The sequence below is a fragment of the Zeugodacus cucurbitae genome, chromosome 2 (assembly GCF_028554725.1).
Source record: "Zeugodacus cucurbitae isolate PBARC_wt_2022May chromosome 2, idZeuCucr1.2, whole genome shotgun sequence".
In the NCBI taxonomy this organism is placed as follows: Eukaryota; Metazoa; Arthropoda; class Insecta; order Diptera; family Tephritidae; genus Zeugodacus; species Zeugodacus cucurbitae.
In genome coordinates, this window is record NC_071667.1 from 27287491 (window position 1) to 27309551 (window position 22061).

Genomic DNA, 22061 nt, shown 5'->3' on the forward strand with positions numbered 1-22061 from the left:
TCGTTTGCATATTGAGAGACGGATAATGACAGGTCGGTTTTTTCAGGTTAGAATTAATTTGAAGATCTGAAAGCAAGGCATAGGTCAACTTTAAAGGTGTTTGAGCGTGTTAAGTGGATGATGAGTGACGAACTCTAGATTCCATTTATAAAACGGAATTTGGTTGATTTATTTCAGGCTCCAAGTGAAGCCGATATTGAATATTATTCGAGAGAGAGATCAAACCACTTTAAACAAGAAATAAGAAAAATTTTTAGGTCAACAACTTTGCTTCCGCTTTTTTTTATATCGATCTTGGACATTTGTGTCAACATTAACCCAATAAAATATTTGTAGGGATTTGTCTGCATCCCAAACTTATTCTCAACTGAAAAAGGTACTTTGTGAGCCGAAATCTCGACATTTGCCATTTGCCTAATACCATTTTTTATTTATTTTTGCTTTCGTTTTGCTAGAAAATCCATATGGCATACATATACATATGTATGTATACAGTATAGTCTCTACAGCTGTGGCTGAAGATAGACATACATAAATTAATAATTTAAAGTTTTATGTAAAAACACAGTACGTAAAATTTTAAGCGCTCAGCCATGAAAGGAGCATATTAAGCGTCGTGTTTACGCTTATAGTATATAAATATATGTCTATTTGTCTAACATCTATAATTCCTTTATTTACAAAGTCCCCACAACATACACACAAGACGAAAGCGAGAAACATCTCTGGTTCATTTAAAATCATGTAAACTAACTTTTTACAAATTTATGCGTGTGTATGTGTGCTGTCTTCATATGTAAACCAGTAGATGCTGCAACACGAGTTGGCAAGTGTGTGCGAAGTGTTGCATAAATTAACTAAAACGGCAAACCAAATATGTGTTTAAATAATTTACGAGCCACCAAGCCAACGGACGAGCGACGAACAAAAACACACAAGAAGCGAGTAAGAGAAAGAAAATACGAAAGACATATTAAAATGCCGAAGCGACAACCGCCTTGATAGGCACGACAGTCGAGTGCAGTCAAAATGCCAATGGCATAAAAACTTAAACTTTCTCCATTACCGCGTTAACAGCATGTCAAAGCGTCTGGACTGACGGCATGACGGGCTGGCAAGCTTGCCGCTTGTTGTCTGCTTGAGTATTTAAATGACTGCTGCTCTCCGCTCTCTCCTTGTCGCCTGCCTGTAAGTTGGCCGTGGTATCACAGGCACTTGCTTGTCTGCTCGCTTCCGCCTGCTTTATTTCGAGCATATTGCATATCCTGCCAAGCCTGGCTTATGCCAAGCCGACATACGGGCAAATTGCTTTCCATTTGCAAAAATTTGTGTAACAATTTTCCTTATTAAAGTGCAACCGCACAACTACTTTAGCCCCTTAATAGGTTGGCGTAAACTTTTTGCCATTTGCTGGCAAAGAAAATTTTAAACTATTTAAAAGGAGCACATATGAGCAAAGTTGCAGCCACAATTATAGGAATACACACACACACACACACGGTCGCAGTTGGTCTTACTCTTCAAAGTGCGCCACTCACATTTTCATTAGGCCTAAACTCAGCACTTAACCCTTAACTGGAGGCTGTGGTCTCTTGTACCTCCAGTACACCACCTCACTTCGCTTACGCTTTGGCAGCGTGTAAGCCTTACTCGTTGTAATTTTCGTAGCGTTTGTAAATATTTATAACTTGTAAATGAAGTTGCCGCAATAAAATGTAATTGCACAACGCAACAACAACAAGACACCTTTGTGGCACACAGCTGGCTGTGGTTGCTTTGTAAATTCTTAAACTTTTAACGAAGAACTCGCACACTTGGCAACCTGATATTTGCAAAGTTTCCAGCTTTACTTACTGCGCCTGCTTTGCCATCGATCTCGTTGACTTCACTATGGCTTCCTTCGTCCCTGTTATATGATTGGTGGAAATGCAAAGCTGGCGTATGCTGTAACTTGTCAATAAATAAGTAATATAATTAAGAGTTTGAGTATAGAATTATTTACTTACAACTTTAGTTCGAAAAATAGGATTATAAATATATATATATATATATATATATATACATATATATATATATGCATGACATTGCCCACATTTAGTTATTATATTATTTTATATCTCATAAGCTAATAGGCTAAATGGATATACAGTTGAACTTCCATAACTCCAACATCTATAACTGGAACTCTTGAATTGACAATAATTGACCGATTTCATACAAATTATCTTCCGTAACTCAGAAGTCTCTCTAACTCGAAGTGTTTTAGTGGAATATGGTGATTCGAGTTAAGGAAGTTCCACTATATGTACATAACTTATTCTAAGAGAACACTTTTCGTACTAAATTAGCAAGCCATTGAATTTAAACTCTGCTCTTGCTACTGAAATTTAAAAATTGTCAGTTTAGTGTCATTAATTTTGAAATAATGCAGACTTTGTATTCTAAATTGGGTACCTGTTGAAATGTCAAATTTGTGAAATTCAATGAAGTTGTTAACTGAAATTGACTGGTAGTTGTCACTTCATTAATTTTTTTTCATTAATTAAGTGTCATTAAATTTGACACAAATTTGTGTATCAGTTAAGTGTCATTAAATTTGACAGAATGAAATTCTTGCGCTCCCAATTGGAAACCTGTTAAAATCTTGGAGAATGTTAATGATCTTGATGGATATCAGCACAAATGAAATTGAAAACCTATTGTCATATACATTTTTTACTATCAGCTTGGCGTAATTAAATTTTGACAAAATGAAATCATATATTAATACGGGTGCCTAATATGTGTTTTAAAATCGACCTTAGAGCTCCATATCTATTATATTTATACTATTTATGTGTGGTCAAATATTAATTGTAGCAATCCTGTCGGCTAAATTTTATTATTGGGCCTAATCATTGAATCCGCAGCGCATTCGATTTCGATACGATAAAGATTTTCGATCGAAAATGTTCAAGCTCTCATTGATTCCGGCGATAAACTGCTTTACCACAAAGGTAGAACGTAAAACTGTTTTATCGACCTTTATTGACAATACTACAAATTTGATTAAATGTCCATTTGCTTTGTTGAAAAAAAAAACTAAAACTGACCTTTAACTATTGTGAAATTTCTTACAAAAAATATTTAATTCGCCTGAGGTTCTTTGAGAAAATACTTTCGCTATTTCGAGGTGCAACTTTATATCGCTTTTAAACATCTTTAATTTATTTTTGTTTGTCTGTTTTTGTCTCTTGTCTCTAAAATACTCATTTAAAATATAATTTAGTACGTCAACAGTAATTGTATACATAAGAACTTCCAAATGGTTTACTTATTTTAAATTTCCGCAACTCACTCATCAACGGACAGATTTCGACCAAAATTTTTGATTATGCGGAATGAATGATTTCGTAATTAGCGACAACTATTAGACGCGGAATGTATTCTTTCGCGTCGGTAAGTGAGTTCAATGTGATCGCATATTTTATTTTCGATAGGGTTTCAACGATTCCGCCTAAAATTCTTCGATCGAATCGAACCATTTTTCGATCGAAACGGATTCAATGATTAGGCCCATTAGTTATAATTTGCATATAGAAAACTAAATAAAGGAAGCCATTTTCTTAGTCCGATATTATGTATGCTTAAAGTAGACCTCACTAATAAAAATTACGGTAAACTAGACAATGTTGTAAACGATTTAAGTCCTTATCCGCTTTATTTACTTGCTTCTTTAATATAACTTTAAACAATTCCTTTGGTTTCACATTTTATGGTGTTTCCTTTGCTTCACACCCGAATGCCCAATTCGCTTTCATTTAAATGCTTTATGAAGGCATTGGAATTCGAAAAATTCTTACAATATTCTCTCAACTAGTAGCTTGTAATTTTTGTTCTCAACTCGGCTGTTGTCCAAGAATTTTCATAAATTGATTTATTTTATATTTGCATATAAATTTTCGTGCGATGCAACGGTGCGTATACGTAATTTTTAATATAATGCGTTGAAAGCAATAATTTCTGCCTTTGAAGCAATTTAGAGCAAAATTTTATAGATTTTAACAGTCAAACTGGCGAAATAAATAAATGGTTGTTGTGAAGTGAAAGCAAATTTCCTTTAATTTTAGGTTAAGTTGAGCTCTGTAGAAATTATTTGAATATTTCTTGGGTTCGGTTTAGTAGTTTCATATTTTAGAATTATTTATTTTTTTAATTTTATATTTCACTAACAAGATAAATGCATTTCTGTTTAATTTTATTTAATTTCTTACCCTACTCGTTTAGACAAATTTTAATAAATGTAATTAAAACCAATTACACACATACACATGTATAATGCTCACAATTTAGTTATAGTTTTAATTAAACAAACTTATTTCACTTAAATGCCATGCAAGCCTCATGGTGTGAATATTTTTTCCTACATTTATTAAAATACTCCCCTGCAAACTCTGCCTTATGTGCGCCGTAAAGTATGCAACGTTTGCTTAAATTATTTACATGCCGTTATGTTGCAATATAAAATGAATTATATAGCCACCCAGAGCCGCCTGAGAAGTAAAGGAGTAAGTTTTTCATTATTTCGCAAAAATAAATAAAAATAACGGTAAATGCACAAAACAAAAACTCAGAAAAATTAAAAAATAAAAAAGCGACCATAAATAAATAATAGAAAGTAGAAATAACCGCAGGCTGGAGGAACATTCGCCGCTGCACTTCTTCGCTTGTGGAAAATAATTTAAAAATTACTAAAAGTGCAAATGCATAAACAAGTTTGTACGTGCCGCCTTATGCATTTCAAATGCAATCGATGGGCAGGTGTGTGTGTGTGGCTGGTAGTGCGTGACTATTGCAACAGCCATGCATAAACCACAAACAAGTCATTTGTGTGCGCAAGAAGGTGTTGGAGTATGCAAATAATAGAAGTAAAGCACAAAGCGTAGCGGGAGTGAAAGTGAAGAAAGTGTTGAGCGGAAAATGAGTTGTTTGTATAGAAAGCAGCAAAGTCATCGCGAATGACGCGCAATATATTAATACATGTGTGTGTACAGAAATGAAAAATGAGAGCGCAACGTGGAGAAAGCGTCTAGCAAAACAACTCTGGCATCCTGATGCTCTGAAGTGGCAGGAATTCCATTGCGGTTTTGTGTTATGAGCAGCTTGTGCAAGAAAATGCTGCATTTGAGTGGCATAATAAATTTGTTTACTACCACTGAAATGCACGATCATATAAGCTAAGTATATGGCTAAGTATAAGTGTATTCTGTTTCATTAGTATGCATACTTTGAGATAATGCAAACGAATGGAGACGCGTTGGACACCACAAACATAAATAATATATTATATATTTCAAATAATAATGTAAATATATTTAAAATGGAGTAGAAAAATTGCTTAAGCTAAATTTTATACTATAACAAAGGAGTCAGTAGATCCAGTTGTCTTGCATAATGCAAATGCTTTTGTACAGTCGCCTAGCGGCTGCTATACTCGTGGCAGTTGTCATACATAATACAAATCATTTTATTTCACTACTCGAAAGGATGGCCATTGAATGGCCGTCGTGACAGAATCCGTCATTTGTTTCCGAATTACTGAAAATGTTTATGTTTAGCTGAAAAGATTTAAGTGACGCTTATTTAATGTATATTAATAATCACTAGTTATAGAAGCAATTTTTTTTATAAACAAAGAAATTGAATTATAGCAAAACGCGAAAATAATGAAATATTAATATAAAGATGTATTAATAGGAATGAGAAGTAATCGGAGACTCAGCATATTTTCCAAAGGCGTTTCTCATATTTTCTTTCCATTAGCTGGGCACTACGAACTGCTTCGTTTTATAATATAATTTATTATATACATGAAAGTGGAAGCATAAGCTAAGATCTACAAAGGACTCATTCCGTTGTAGAACACAGTTGTAGTTTTGCCTTCATATATTTCCTTTTCTTAACATCTCCTTCTTCTTCTTATTCACCTCCTTCGCAGACATTTGCGTAAAAGCTCTAATTAGTTATGCAAAATGAGACTACTAAATGACATTGCTGGCGTTACATACAAATCTTCATACATATATACAACTACATATCTACATAGACTTATAGTATATATGTATAGCTTTGCCTTACATAATATATATTTATATAAGTTGTTGATAATATTGTTCCTTCGCTGGATATATATATATATATATACTGTGTATGTATAATATGTCTGTCTGTCTGTATAATAACCCATTTTCCATAATATATTGTTGTTGCTAAATTGCCGCTGCTGCTGCTTCTTGCTTCACAACAATTATTAGTGAAATATCTTTGTTGCCGCCGCAAGCAAAATTCGTTGGGCTGGACAAGCTAAAAGCACATGATGCCGGCACGTTTTAATGCAATTTTATGAAGCTACACGCTTAAATACTTCCCCTACACACATACCGTTATAAAAGCGTTGGCGCGGCTGCCGCGCTATCTGAGCTACTTTCCGCATATAAAATTAGCATTTTCGCATTTGTTGCAAAGTTTAAATTTGCAGCGCTTTTGTTAAGTAGAATTTAACGCATTTTAGTACTTAACTGCTGTTGTTTTTGTTCTAAAATATTATCCGAAATAAAAGAGGATTTTTTGACTAGACATTTTTCCGTTGAATTTTTAAGGCTTTAATAATTATTAGTTGATTTTCTGATCAAGAATTATTTGAAATAAATAGAAATAATTTGAAATAGTAGATTAATAAATTTTTTGCAACAAAATCAAATCTTCAGCCCTTACGTTCCTTTCTTTATCGTTCAAGAACTAACCTTCCGAGCAGTCTCTAGTAAATGATCATATTTAACTCCTTATGGTAGTTGTAATTTAATCATCTGAAAGGTGCTCGTGATATCAATCGATCTACTTGAAATCATTTTCGGTTGCCTGAGATACAACTAGTCCTCGGATTATCTTTTGGTTCGTACCTCTCAAGGCGAATGTTATGATTTTTCTTTCGATTCAGTATCATTTAGTAATAAAGTTCTTGGAACTATTTATATATGAAATGGTTCCTGATATTCGTTTTTGAATACGAAATATGTTCTAACGCTAAAAATTCTGTATAAATGAGGAATTCAGCTGATGGGCAAGGCAAGGCATGAACAAGAACAAGGGCAAATATCTAAAAGGTTTATTTAAGGATTATCTTACTTTTCATAAAATTCACTTTAATAGGTACTAAGTGTAGTATTATTATTATTTAAAATTATCCAAAACCAATCCTTTCAGTCACAAATATCTCTTATTTTGGTTGCTTTGTATATCTGAATCGAATATTTAACGTATTCCTGAAAAATGGGTTTTATTAGGAACTCTTTTCCAGCCATCATATAAAACCAAAGTCATTAGTTAATTTACCGTTTTTAAGCTTGAGCTTCACGCTTTGTGGCAAACATCCAAACAAAAGCTAGCTTCTCTAAATTACAAGCATTTTGGTAAATTAAAATTCTAAATAAGAATAATTGTAAACTTCAAAGAAACTCCATTATGAATGATGGTGTAGAACCTTGATGAGTGAGACGTCAGAAGCAAAGACACGTAGTCACTATTTATATTTTTATGATGCAATATGTGGTCGAGTCCACACGCCAAGCCAGCGCAATTCATATCTCTCTACAACTAGGGAATAACTTCCAATTAAATTGCACAGCTTGTGAAATGCGCTCTTGTATACCATATATACATATACATATACATACTTATCTGTGTGTATATGTGTGTAACAGATTCTGCCTCCCGCTTTGCCGGCAGACATTCGTTAGAATAAAATGAGCAAAACACAAAATTAATTGTAAAATTTTAATTAACTGTGCATGTGAGTATGAAACATACCCAACTACTCCTTATATATAAACATAAACATACATATTCAATAAAGGAAAATAAAACCCGAAACTCAGCCGCAGTCGAAGGAAACGAAAAATAGTGGCATGTGGCAAGTAGTTTTGGCTTTGACTTCACACAAATCTAAGAACTGAGAGGAAGACATGGAAAGCAAGTACTATCTCAAAGTGTAGAAGCTGTTTTGCAGCAACACAAACAACAATAGAATGCCACATAGATTTTACTTTCAGCTGGGCTTGCAATGGTAGTCACGTAAAAGTCACAAAACAATTGAAAGCAACTGGTACGAGCGTCAAATTCAAACATCCCCTCTCTCACACACTCACATACATATCATTTGTCTGTGTTTATAAAAATGTGAGAGAACAAGCAGTTGAAAGTCAGCAGAGCAAAATGTGCGGCACAGCAGCACAGTGTAATAAATGCCACACTTGCCACACATTCAGCATTTGCACATGTATATGTGTGTGTGGGTGCCAGCGAAAGAGTTCCTTTAAACCAAAACATACAAAATGGTGCAGAGACACGCACCAATACACACGCCAGCTGGTAATGCAACGCCATTGTTGCACAGTTTACGCTGAGATGCCACAAAAATGATAACAAAAATTATTGTAATGTTGCAAATACAATGAAATGGTATGTACTAAAAGCACAACAACAACAACAAAACAACAACAGTGACATGACTTTTATATGCGAAATAATAGACCAATGTGTGTTTAGTGGTGGCAAGCATCAGTGGCGGTGCAAGCGGCAGCAAGTGTGTTCGTGGTGTTGCCATTGTAAAACAATATGTTTACAATGTGCCGTGCATTCCGATGCTCTCTACTAGTTACAGACTGCCAACATGGCGACGTGCTCGCCTGTGTTTGTATGTGTGTGCGTGCCTGTGTGTGGCAACAAGAAGTTGCACGTGCAACTGCCAAGTGACTTCATTTCATTTGCGCTAAGTTGAAAACATTATTTGTCTATTTATTTGTGTTGTAGTTGCACACTTACTCGTACCCAACAACAAGTGGCTCTCTTTGGATCTCACTCATTCCCTCACTCACTCACTCGCACAGTTGCGTGCTTTCGAGTCGTGCGGAATTGCTTAGTTGAATCGAGGTTAAGCATTCTTGTGGCTGACTACAGGTGACTTGCTTTGTCTATTCACTTTCAACTTTGGTTTACATTTTCACCCCTTTCTGTTCGTGGCTGCCGCAGATAGCACTTGATTTATTTGCTTTTTTTACTCTTCATTAATTTTGAATTGAGAGTTAAATAGGTGATTTCTTCGGTTTAAATTGAAAATGGAAAGTAAATCTCAGTTTGTTGTAGGGTTCAGTTGGGGTACTAAGTGTACGAAACAGCACTTGAGAGAGAAGCAATGAACTGATGGGTGCTTCTAAAGGTTATTTACGTATTCTGTTTGTTAAACAGTGTTGCCATCTATTCACAATAAATTAATAATTACTATTAATAAAAAAAAATTTTATGTTTCAATAATTTAATACAAAAAATGGTTTTCCCATGTGAAATAATGAAATTGGCTTTCCACTGGATTTTTAAAAAGTGGCAAGCCTTTTTTTAAATATAAAATCACTTTTTTTTCAATAGATTCAGAGACTTTTCAGAGTCTTCTGAATAAATGCGGATTACCGCTTCTATATAGCCTTCTATAAGACCAAAAGCATACTTACTTAAACATTTCTTGTTAAAAACCCTTCTTAAACCGCAACACATACAATAAGATCACGCCTTCATTTTCATTACTCTCACCACAATGAAAAGATGCGTCACTAATTCATTGTATAATGAAATATGTATGGCATATATTCTCATGTATAAAATACCAATGTGGTCCATCAGCATTTCAGTATTTGCAGCTAAGCATATGAAACCCTGCATAGTTATCATTTTAATTACAACAAGGATACAGGATACATGCTCGGCAGCTTGGCAAGCACAACGACGCTGTCAGCATTTGAAAAGTCACGTGTGCAAAATACATGGCCATTAGCTGAACCACTGCTCACTCGCTGCTAAATGAGAGCGTATGTCTACGATACGTGACTGCGGTTGGTACCGGAAGCACATCGTAACATATGTACGTCCTCGTAAATGGGATAACATTCTCTCTCGCAATTATACGCCTAAAAGTGGTTGTACTATATTCTTAGAAGTTGATCCTCAATTTACTTTTTAGTGGAAATAAAGTATGAAACCATTCATTTGCATTCTAAAGCGATTAGATTAATTTGGATAAAGTTAATTGGTTTCAATTCAACAGATCTCTTAGATTTTATGGGAACTTAAAAATTTATTTATTTCATAACTTGTTCAAACCCCAGTCCCAACCAAATCATAAAGTCCCGCTAGGTGGCGCTAGAGTCCAATTATCACGAAAACTGCTATATACTCATTATAGGTATTTCTGTGAGTGTATGGGTGTTCACGCAACATGTTTTCGCTTGTATGTCACTGTAATTGTGTCGCCATTCAATGACCATTGGCGTTGTGCATAACGGTGGGAGCGACCATATGATTTGCCCTGTGGGCCTACAGGTCGTATGAGTAATTTTAAGTAATAAATATCGCTATAGGTCTAAAACGCAATTAAGCTGTTGCATTTGCATTGTTTGTTCGAAAGTGGTCAATATTGTTGTTGTTTTTGTACTTATACATTATTATTTATTATAAAATAAATGTATGCATATTAAATGAAATGTGCGCTCGGTTGAATGCTAAAGTAAATTTGCGTTCACTTATTATAACATTAATTATTAATGTTATTATATGAATATAAATGTATGTATGTGTGTGTGTTAGGCTACATTTCTACATATATGTGAACACCTTGTTGCTTATGGCTGCTAGGCAAATTGTGAAATTATTATTTTTTCATTTTCTGGCGTTCGCTTTTGTATGTGTGGTGTTTGTTTCACATGGTCACAAAAGTTAATTTACATGGCTTTTGCAACGGTACATATTTACATTGCGACCACCTATTATTTCCATTAACAATGTTTAATTTTTGTTATTATATTACCTTTATTGAGTAAATAAATAGGCTGGCTATTTAGAGAGCAACTCTTTGTTTGGTATACTACACAAGTTTCTTGTTTGCTATTTAAAACAAATTTTCATTTGAAAATTCTATTAAGGAAACTAGTAAGCAGTTTTTAAAATATATTTTCAAATTGTGTTATCGTTTATATTTACAACGTAATAAAAATTATTCGAGAATTTTTAAATCATTTTTGTTTTTTCTTTTTTAGTGCTTTAAAAACTAGATAATTTCCAACATGTTGAGCTTTTTCGAAATAATGCGGAAATCATTTAATTTGTCAAACCCTTAAATTTTAATTAACAATATTTCTGAAACAATATTTCTGTTACAAATTTGGCTTAAACTTTAAGTATCAGGACCCCTATCGACTCCTTTATAGAATTAAGTTTTATGAAAATAAAAAAAATAAAACAAGTAAGGAAAAGCTAAGTTCGGGTGCAACCGAACATTTTATACTCTCGCAATTTATGCTATATTTTCATTAAGATAATACACAATTTTATCCATATGTTCGACATATAGTCCAATAGAAAAACGAAAATCGTCATACAATGTTTATGAGGGCTTAGGTAATTCCTGAACCAATTTCACCATCAACATACATTATATTTGGCTCAGATTTTTCAAATAGTAACCGAAGCTATTAAGCCCATCGTATTTTTGAAAAACCTATAATTAGGTATATGGGAGCTAGGGGAAGTTATGACCCGATTTTAATAATTTTGGGAACAAAGACATACTTTTCGAAAAAAAAGTCCTCTAAATTACATTAAAATACCTGAGGGATTTATGAATATTTTCGGTGAAAAAAATAGCCACTGATTTCTTCATGTTCAATATCCAGGGCCTTGAAAAGTTATAGTGCGATTTCGGCAATTTATTTCACAAGTAGTGCCACAGATCATATACAGTATTTGTGAAAAGTTTTTTTCCGGTATCTTCATTGGTTCCTTAATTATATATTATAAATTGAAGGAATGAGACGAATTTCAAAATTGAGTTGAATGGAAAGTAGTCGTGGTTTATATGTGTTATTAGGGTGTCAAGAAAATATTATATACCGAATTTCATTGAAATCGGTCGAGTAGTTCCTGAGATATGGTTTTTGATTTTCCATCTGAGTGCAACTATTTTCTGCCATTTCTTCTGTAATAGTCGTCATCCTGATCACGAATATTTGTATATATATCAACACTTTATCTAACACTTTTATTTCTGGGTGATACAAACAACCATTATGTGAGCAAAACTATTATACTCTCTTTATCAACTTTGTTGCAAGAGTATATAAACTGAAGGAGCGTATACAGTATCCGACAAAATTATGGATACCCCTCCACATTTTTTTATATTATTTGAATATTTCTTTCAAGAGTTCAACAAAAAAAAAAATTCCACATGCTATTGGTAGATACTATAAATTAGCAATTACAATGGCATGATACTTACCATTAGCTTTTGTTTCGCTTGCAGAATGAAGACTTTTTGAAGATTTACATACAACAAAAGTATGTATACCGTGGAAATATTTGCCATTTAAATAGGCAAATAGTTTAGTTTGGGGTTACTGTAGCTGCAATGGTCTATCAAATAGTTTAGTTTGGGGTTACTGTAGCTGCAATGGTCTATCAAATCTGGTTTTAATCGAAGGCAAATTACGAGAGAGTCCTACGGAGGGATGCTGAGTACTAATTTAGAGGCTTCAGCACAAAAATGGACTTGGAAGATACTTTATATACCAGCAGGATAATGAGCCCAAACATACAAGTTGGGTTAGGAAGAATGTTTCGATCAAAAATCGACAGAACTCCTACTATGGCCGGCCCAAACATCTGGCTTAAATCTTATTAAGTATTTATAGCAATATTAAAATGATAAGCAGGGGCGATATTCTTGTCATCTCAATAAATGAGACAGTTTCAATATATTGAAAGGCTCCTGGGAAAACATACCAGAATCACTTTTTCTGAACTTGGTAGACAGCATGTCTCAAAGTCTTTTGGCTGTAATTAACGCTAAAGATGCCAACAGTAAATATTGAATATCTATTTATAAGCTAACCTTATAATATAAGGGGTATCCATACTTTTGTCGTTGTTAAATGTACAATATATAAATTTAATTTTTTTAATGCAATATACCCATAAGCAAAATAGAAACCCAATAAAAGTGATGAATTTCACTACTTAAAAGATATAATCATATTGGTGTTTATATTCGAATAGGGTACACATAATTATGTCGTATACTGTATATTATGATACGCTTCAATTTAAACGCTATTCTTTCCCAGACTTAAATATTTCTAAGCTCAAGTTTCACCCACTCCCTCTCTCTGTCTCAATACAAAATGAAAGATAAATGACAATTGTCATTAGCTGTTGAGAAAACAACAAGAAATAATATGGTTCATAAATTATACACTCTCAGTAAAAAAAATAAGCTTTAACCACATCATAAGATCGCCTGAGTGAATTTGGACTCACTAACCGAAAATGCCAGCTAAAAAATTAATAACTTTACATGACAATCACAACTTTTGACCAGCAAACCGTGGCTGGCAGTCAATGTTGGCATTATTTTTATTAAATAAAATTTCAAAGTGAAATTATTTGATATTTTATTCAATTTGCTTCTCTGGAAAATTTAATTAAAACGACAAACTGTCAATTGAAGGTGAACGTCGAAATTGAGATTGAAATTGGTTTCTGTAAGTGAATAAACACAATAAATACGAAATAAATTATTTAACTAACGCTAAGTAACGGCAAGTAATAGCGAGTGAGAGTAGAATATTCACTGTTATTCACAACAACTTCATTCACTCATTACTTTCACCAAATTAGGTTTTGGATCACCGAACTCAGCCTTATTCTCTAGAATGCGCCGAATATTTGTAATAAATTCACTTGATATAGTATTGCTATGTCAATTTCTGCTTTAACATTTTAAATTTATTTCATAACCTCGTTTTTTAATTTGCATAATCTCTATTAAATTTTCCAATATTGCCAAGCGTAATTGATTATTTTTGTTGTAACGACAGAAAATATTTTCCCAATAAATTTGAGCTGAGCAAATATAAATCCGTGTACGTAACCATTTTTTGACTTTAGATGGTTCTAAAAAATTATTTCTTGTATAATGCAAAGTTAATTATATATAACCTTAGTTCACTGAAAATGTTGCAGAGTGTAGTGTACAAAAAGTCCTCATTAATATCAACATCAAATACACCCAGCGAAATAATTATAAAGCCACCTTCGTTTTGCTCAATAATGAATGAAAAAAATATAATTTGGCTGTTACTTATATTTTGTTTCTCATAAATATTTAATTCAATGATAGTTATAGAAAGTTTTTGGAAAATAAATTAAATTATATAAATTTTCTGAACAAAATTTAAATTACAGAACGAAATAAGTATAAAGCCACTCTGGTTATTCTTTATGTTTTTAATACTTAAAAGAAAAATAAAATGTTTAATACGATGTATGACCTCCATTGTTAGCAATAACCTGTCTTGGCATAGAATTTATTAAAGAATGAATAACGGTTTAATCAATTGTTGCTCATTTTTCGAAAACGGCATTTCTTAGGCATTTAATATTATCAAATTGCCGTCCCTGTTCGTAAACTTTGGCTGATAACATGGTCCAAAGGTTTTCTATAGAGTTTAGGGCAGTTCTATTTCCAGACCAATCGAGAAAATTTATATTTCGTGACAGCAAGAAATCAATTGTTTTCTTTTAACGATGGATTGCAGCATTGTCTTGCTGGAAAACGAAATTCTGTCCAATAAATTCCTCTCCGAAATCAATTAGCACTTCATCAAGAAGCTTAATGTAGTATTCCAAGTCCATTTTTGTTGTTACAAAGCAAACTGGAGTCCTCCCTCTCCCAGCCCAAACCATTCTGCTTTACTGACGCTTTGGGCCTTCAATATTTTTGGAGACCATCTGTGCCATCTAAATTGAACTTTTTTTGTCAGTAAAAACAACGGTTTTCCATTCGTCATCCCAAAAACGATATTTTTCGGCGAATCGAAGCCTGGCTAATTTGTGTTTGTTGGTCAATGATGGTTTGGCGCATTGTTTTGTCATAAATACTATCCAATTTGGATCTAAGTATTTGTTGCACCCGTCGTACACCTATTTCCAAGTTTATTTGTTGTTTTATTTGTCTCACACACACATTTTCTTGCATAAAAATACGTTTTATGCTACGTTTTTGCCTTTCGTTTACTTTTGGAGGCCTACCAGTCCTCTTATTTTTCCATAATTGGTCCCTAATTGTAAAAAATTTCTTGCAATATCCTTAGACCTATTTAATCGTCTTGAAATTTCCAGGTTTGACAAACCTTCTTCGTGGTATTCCATAATTTTATCTTTCTCTTCTTCTGTCAAAGCTTTTCCGTGGGGCATTCTTCACAATTTAGAAAAAAGTTGAAATTTATATGAGATTAATTAGTTAATGAAATTATTATGCAATAATAATTAATAACTCACATGAAGTCATACCTGTCACACCTAAATAAATAATGGAAGCATATTAACGCCCTTTGGCTTTATATTTATTTCGTTCAGAGGTTACGGGTCTTGTTAAATATTCTCCGCATACACCGATTAAAAAATTAAATGTTTATGAAATAATTCAAATGTAATGAGGCTTATTTAAAATACAGGATTTGTGAACGCTTACACCAATTTTTCCAACGAAATCATGAAAATAGAGGGTGGCTTTATAAATATTTCGCTGGGTGTATTAAGTGCTTTTATTTGCCAACATCGCTTTCCAGATGTCGAACGTGTGACGAAGACGGACTGATTTTACAAGATTATAATTTCTCAACAACAAAGGCATGAATATTTATTATAACATTTATCCACCAGATTGAAATGATACTGTTTAAATGTATGTGTGTTGTGTGTTTGTATTTCTCAAAGGCTCACTGGTTTCACAAGCAATTTGTGTTAGATATTTGATAGTTGCTGGCAGTAAACACTGGCAGCAGCAACAAAAACAAACAAATTTGACCGCAAGACGGACTTGCAACTATGCGGCAACGCTAGCATACCAACAACCAGATTCACTTAAGACACAACAGTTAAACAAAACACTGCCACAGCAGGCAGCTGAGGAAGTTGTTATCTTAGCAGCAGACACACATTTACATACATACATAGGCACATAAATAGTTGTTTTTGTATATCGTGTGGCATGAAGTCTTTCTCTACCAGCAACACAGCTTCAACAGCTTCGGCTAACAAACTAAACACACACACACATTCCAAACCACTTTTCCCTCCGCGTACGCAATTCCCCCAAGAGATAGCTACCCTTTCGGCCATTTATCTGTCTGCCTGTCGGTCACGCTTGTCTGCAGTTGTATTGAATCGGCTCCGCTGTGGCAGTACATTTGCGTTAACTACATGCAACACGCAACTCGCAACACGTATACGCCATGTAGCACCGTTTATGGCTGCCTTGTTTTTGTTGTTTGCGTCAATTCGCTTAAATTATTAATATCTTGATTAAGTTTAATGTGCGATTTGAGGCGTAAAACCTTTAATGGGGCATAATGTTGCGAGACGGAATTGGTATTGGGTCGACAAAAACAACAAGCAAGACAGAAATATATAAAATACAGACTTTCAAGGGGAGGAGTGCGGCGTGCCGTGCTGGTAAAAGTGATTATATATGATATTATTTTGGTGTATTCTGGCAAAATTTAATCAAACGTGGTTGGGCTTTAACGAATATTAGTAAGGGCCGTTAGCCGTTCATTACTGGAACATTAACATCAATGATTATTGATTTATTCCATCGAAGGTGAAATCGATTTTCTGTAGGTTCTCTCAATATCTTGGGTCAAAGAATATTAAAGAAATATCAACGGAACTTTAACAGGGGTCTATACATATTTGGTCTTAGAAATCGCTAGTTCAAGCAATGCCGCGTTCTTCTTTATATTATATCTTACACGATTTCTCGCTGGTCTCATTGAGTACAAGTTTCTCTACTTGCTTCAGCCGTTTATTGTGTTTTCGAGCATAAAAAGGTTTAATGTATAACATTTGTTGCGGGTACAATTTGTATCCTTTCCACAGCTCACAAAAACTCACTGTTGTTGTGTTTGTAAAATGCTTTGAAAGCGCACTTTTAATTTTCATGTTGTCCTTTTTAAATACTATGCTTTACTCTGTAGCCTGCTATTAACTCGTATTTAATGTTTTTGGACCGGCATTAAAACCGTTATCTGCAGTATTTGTGGAATTATTTGAAAGTGAGCTTCAAAGAACTTTCCTTTAAATTTTGCTTTAAAAAATGAATTGAAGATTTCGCCTGCCTGCGAAAAGCTACAAATGATTAAAGTTCTAATAATACATGTCAACTCCTAAATTTATGCTTCAAATTCTTAAAATGCGCATCGAACGGAACTGCAATCGAGGAAAACTTCAATCGTTACACACTTCCCTATCTCCACTTAACATGCTTTTCAGCAATTTTCTTACATTTTATTTCCTTAATGCGCTAAGTTTTACGCACGATTTGCGAAATTTGCACATTTGATTGACCGTTAGCCTCTACACGCCCTATTCAAACTTTTCTTACACTTTTCACGCTTTCAAAATTCATTCATTCAAAATTCCGTATCATTTTCGTACATTTCCCCAACTTTGTCCTTTTCCTTCCCCAACCAACAGCCTTCAAATTCGTATATTTTTATTACACACCACCTTTCAGTATGCAGTGAGCGCTGATTGATCTAACTCTGTGTTGAGTAATTCTATTTTATTTGCTTCTCACATACACTTCTTCCTCTTTAGTCATGCCATGTTACTTACTTATTTTAATAATCCCACCTACATTTTTCTCAGCGGTAATTGTATTTTAAGTCGCTTTGCTACGTATTTTTCGCTTATCGCTCTTTGTAGCATACTTTTTGGCTTACCTTGACGAACTGCTTTGCGCTGCGAATTCCAAGGGTCTTCGAGTTGTTGTATCATCAATTTCAATTTGGCAAAGCCACCCCACACAGTTAGTCAGTTAAGTTCATTGTGCGGCTGTTGGTTCTTTTTACCGCACTTTTTTACTCTCGCTGTAAGCTCACTTGAGTTGCTGTGCGCGCCGGTGATGAGCTGCCAAATTAAATTAAGTTGTCATTATTATAATTTTTTGAGACTTACTTTTTTATTATACTCTCGCAACAAAGTTGCTACGAGAGTATTATAGTTTTGTCCATATAACGGTTGGTTGTAAGTCCTGAAACTAAACGAGTTAGATATACGGTTATATATATCAAAATGATCAGGGTGACGAGAAAAGTTCAAGTCCGGATGTCTGTCTGTCCGTCCGTCCGTCTGTCCGTCCGTCCGTGCAAGTTGTAACTTGATTAAAAATTGAGATATCCTAACACATCCTTGGAACACGTTTTCCTTGGCACCATAAGAAGGTTAAGTTCGAAAATGGGCGTAATCGGACCACTGCCACGCCCACAAAATGGCTTCACAACCACGCCTACTTCCTATATACTAGAACTTTAAAGACGGTCTGAATCGTTTACTTTACAATATATAAAATAAGCACTAGTGAAGATATCGATGCAGACCTTTGCACAAATACTACGTTTATAGTGTGGCAAGCCCCATTCCAAAAGTCGCCGAAATCGGACCATAGGTTTTCAAGGCCCCATATATCGAACATGAGGACCTCGGTGCTTCTAACCTAATATTAGGGTTTCCAACTTTCAATGGACTTTATACAATATATATGACGAATATGTGGGTCAAAATTATAATATTAATAAAGTTGAATAAATAAATTGCGAGAGTATAAAATGTTCGGTTACACCCTCCCTTAGCCTTTCCTTACTTGTTTTTTTCGTGTTTCTACTCTCACAGTCAGGTATATCTGTGACAACTTTAAATTCTGTTATATAAATCAATATTTTTTTCTAATGCATATTAGAAAAAAGAAAATGTAATTATTTATAATTATAATTTTAAATGTAAAATAATCAAAAAGTAATTAAGTTTATTTTTTTATCTTAAAGTAATTAAGCTATAATTTTGTTTATTATTAAAAAAATGTAATACTAAATAATTGTAATTAAAGATATCCCAAGTAAATGTAATCATCATTAATGGCAAATAATCATTACTACTAATTCCATTGTCTTCCATTTTCTGCTTCATTTTAGGAAAAAGTAAAAGTAATTAAATATAATTGCAATTACAAAGTAATCACTAAGTAATCAAAAAGTAATTAAGTTTAATTTTATATATCTTGTTTATCTTGTACTACTGATTTAATGACTATTTATTTTTTTGGCATAAATCGGATTAAATTGAGTATTATTGAATATATCTCACCTTAGGAAGCTATAAAAGTGTTTAAAAAATAAAATAAATCAAAGATAATCAAGAAGTATTGAAATATTATTTCTTATTTTTTTTTTATTATTGGTAATTCGAGATAATCCTTATTATTATTTAATAATCATATTGATTACAATATTCTTGATAATTTAGCTATTCCAAATTATTTCTGATTACTGGGATTTTAATTCAATATAATACAAATTCCGTATTATTTTTCTTAAAAGTAATCAAAAAGTAATTAAATTGATTTAGAATTAGTTTCTTAATTACAAATCGTTGCTTATAACTTGGTGAAGGAACTAAAAAAAGTGTCAAAGATATTTAAAGTAATCCAAGATAATTAAAAGAAATCGCAAAGTAATTACATTTTATTTTTGATTACTATTTAATTATTTCATTTATATTGCAAAATAAATATAATTATTAATTTCATTGATTGCGTTTACAAAAGTGAATTTAATTGAACATTTTTATTAATAGTTTATTTGCTATTTATGAATTAATTTTTTTTTTCTAAATTACTTAATTTCAATATAAATATATTTTTGTTCTCCACATAACTTCAAAATTGTGAGCATATGTAGAGCGCATTTGTTTTCTTCATAATTTTCATGCAATAATTCACACTTTAATTTCCTCTCACTTTAATTTACGCAGACAGTAATTTAAATTTTAATAAGCAAACCAAAGCGCAGCTAAAGCGCCACTAAAGCCACTCACACATGACATGTAAACACAGAAACACACCGCAAACACACACACGCCCACATACGCGCTGAAGAAGCGCAAAAGAAATGGAAATCCAACGAAGAAAAAACACATTAATTTCTGCGTCGCCATTAAAATTCCGCGGAAGCCGTAGAAAGCAGTCGCAGCAAAAGCATTTTGCAATTACATTGCGAATGACAAGCGCACAGGCTTTTGTATGTATGTATGTATGTAGGTGTGAGTGTGGTGGAAGGAGGAGGGAAAAGCGAGAGGCATGGTGTGACGCTCAAATCTGTCAGCGACAATCTAACGAGTGCTTTGGTTTGCTCGTAGATTTTCTTACATTTCCACTTCCACCACTTGCAACGGCTTTGCTTTGCTTGTATTCGTCTGTATGTGTGTTTCTGTGTATATTGTTGCGTTGTTTTTAGTATTTCTTGCTTTTTTTCTACTATTTCCTGCTTCCGGACTTCGTGTGAGCTTTTGGCCTGGTTGCTCATTTTTGATTAATCCCCCGACGTACATTTACACTGACACGCACAATGACACGGAACGGCGGTGTAAACATATTAACAGACAGCCACAGCCATGCTAACATACATACTTATATATATAAGAGTTTGTGTAAATGATTGCGCAATATATTCATACATTTCAAATTATGTGTAAATGTGTCGTAGTTTTTGTATGTGTGTGTGCGAATGTTTGAGGATATTAATGTGCATAACAGCAGATAATTTTAAGTTTACATAAAGACACGTTTATGTATATATTTTCTCATATTATATCCATACATACACACACACACATACACATGCACATAGTGTAAAGCGTGATTTAGCGCTCCACTTGCTCAACTCGTTGGCAGCAAAGTATAATTTGCTGTTTAGATTTATGGCAGTTCTGCACAAAATGCTCTGACACACACACACACGAAGACATATGGATATGTATATAGCAGCAGCCGCATGTTAGCGTTCTGCAAATACGTTCATAGCTGTCGGGGCAAAGTGAATTAGTTGGTATCATTGTTCTTATCATGCAGCACACATTCTCAAACACTTCGCCTCGTATGAGTAGTATGTATGTATGTGTGTGCGGCACATAGCGTATGCTTGTCCTGGTTGAGTTAGATTTAAAATATGAGCTTACACAATTAATGGTATTTCATATACGTTTTTTATCCATATATGTATGTATTTATGTGAAAATTTATATAAACTCACATATGGAGTTTTTTCAAAAATTATAAAATTAAAAAAAAAATAATTAAAATCATTAAAACATGCATTTGTAAGTATTAAGAACTGCATGTCTTTATTATAAATTAGTAAAAAAAAGAAGGATGCGATGCTCTCATTTAATTGTAATAGGAAAAGTTCAACTAGGTGGCAACTGTTTAAAAAATATCTACGACAGTACTATTTGTTTGTAATAAAGGAAATTGACCCCATTGTTCTTAGAAAATTAGTAGAGACAAAGCCCTATAGATTTTTCAAAATCAAAACATCCAAAGAAGTGTAATTAATTATTAAACTATTGAATATTCACCAGAAAAATAAATTTCCACTCTCATTCTTTACAAATGTCAAATGCGTTTAAACAATTTTTTCTAAATTAACTAAAAACAATTTTTAAAATGATTTCTAAATAAGTTTTGAGTGCTATTGAAAAAAAAAATATTCACACAATATTTTTAAACAATACTATATATATTCTGTTAATTTTTTTTGCAATAGCACTCATACTTCATTCACTTCATTCGTTCCTTTAAGCTCGGAACCCTTTTTAAATTGCATACATTGCTTTTTTGCCGGTATCCTTACAAGAGAAGCTCAAACCATCAGGACCGTCAATATTTAACTTCTTCTCGTCTGAAAATATGACGTATTCCCACTGTGCATATACTTTTGAGCAAACGCCGACCTCGTCTCTGTGTGGAACTTCGGCATTCTTCGACGCTCGAATGTTTTCTTCTATTTCATGCACGCGCAAGGTGTCGTTTGATCACAGAAAGACATAATTTATTTTGTATTTGTGCATATGTCCACCAATGA

The 22061-nt window shown here is 33.4% G+C and overlaps 2 protein-coding genes across 12 annotated transcripts in view; both read left to right on the forward strand.

Moving 5' to 3' along the window:
- Window positions 1-22061, forward strand: part of LOC105213669 (dystrophin, isoforms A/C/F/G/H) — a 397492-nt gene that overhangs the window by 182066 nt on the left and 193365 nt on the right. The window lies entirely within an intron of this gene.
- The window catches only part of LOC128922278 (dystrophin-like), a 102070-nt gene that overhangs the window by 70092 nt on the left and 9917 nt on the right, over window positions 1-22061 (forward strand). The window lies entirely within an intron of this gene.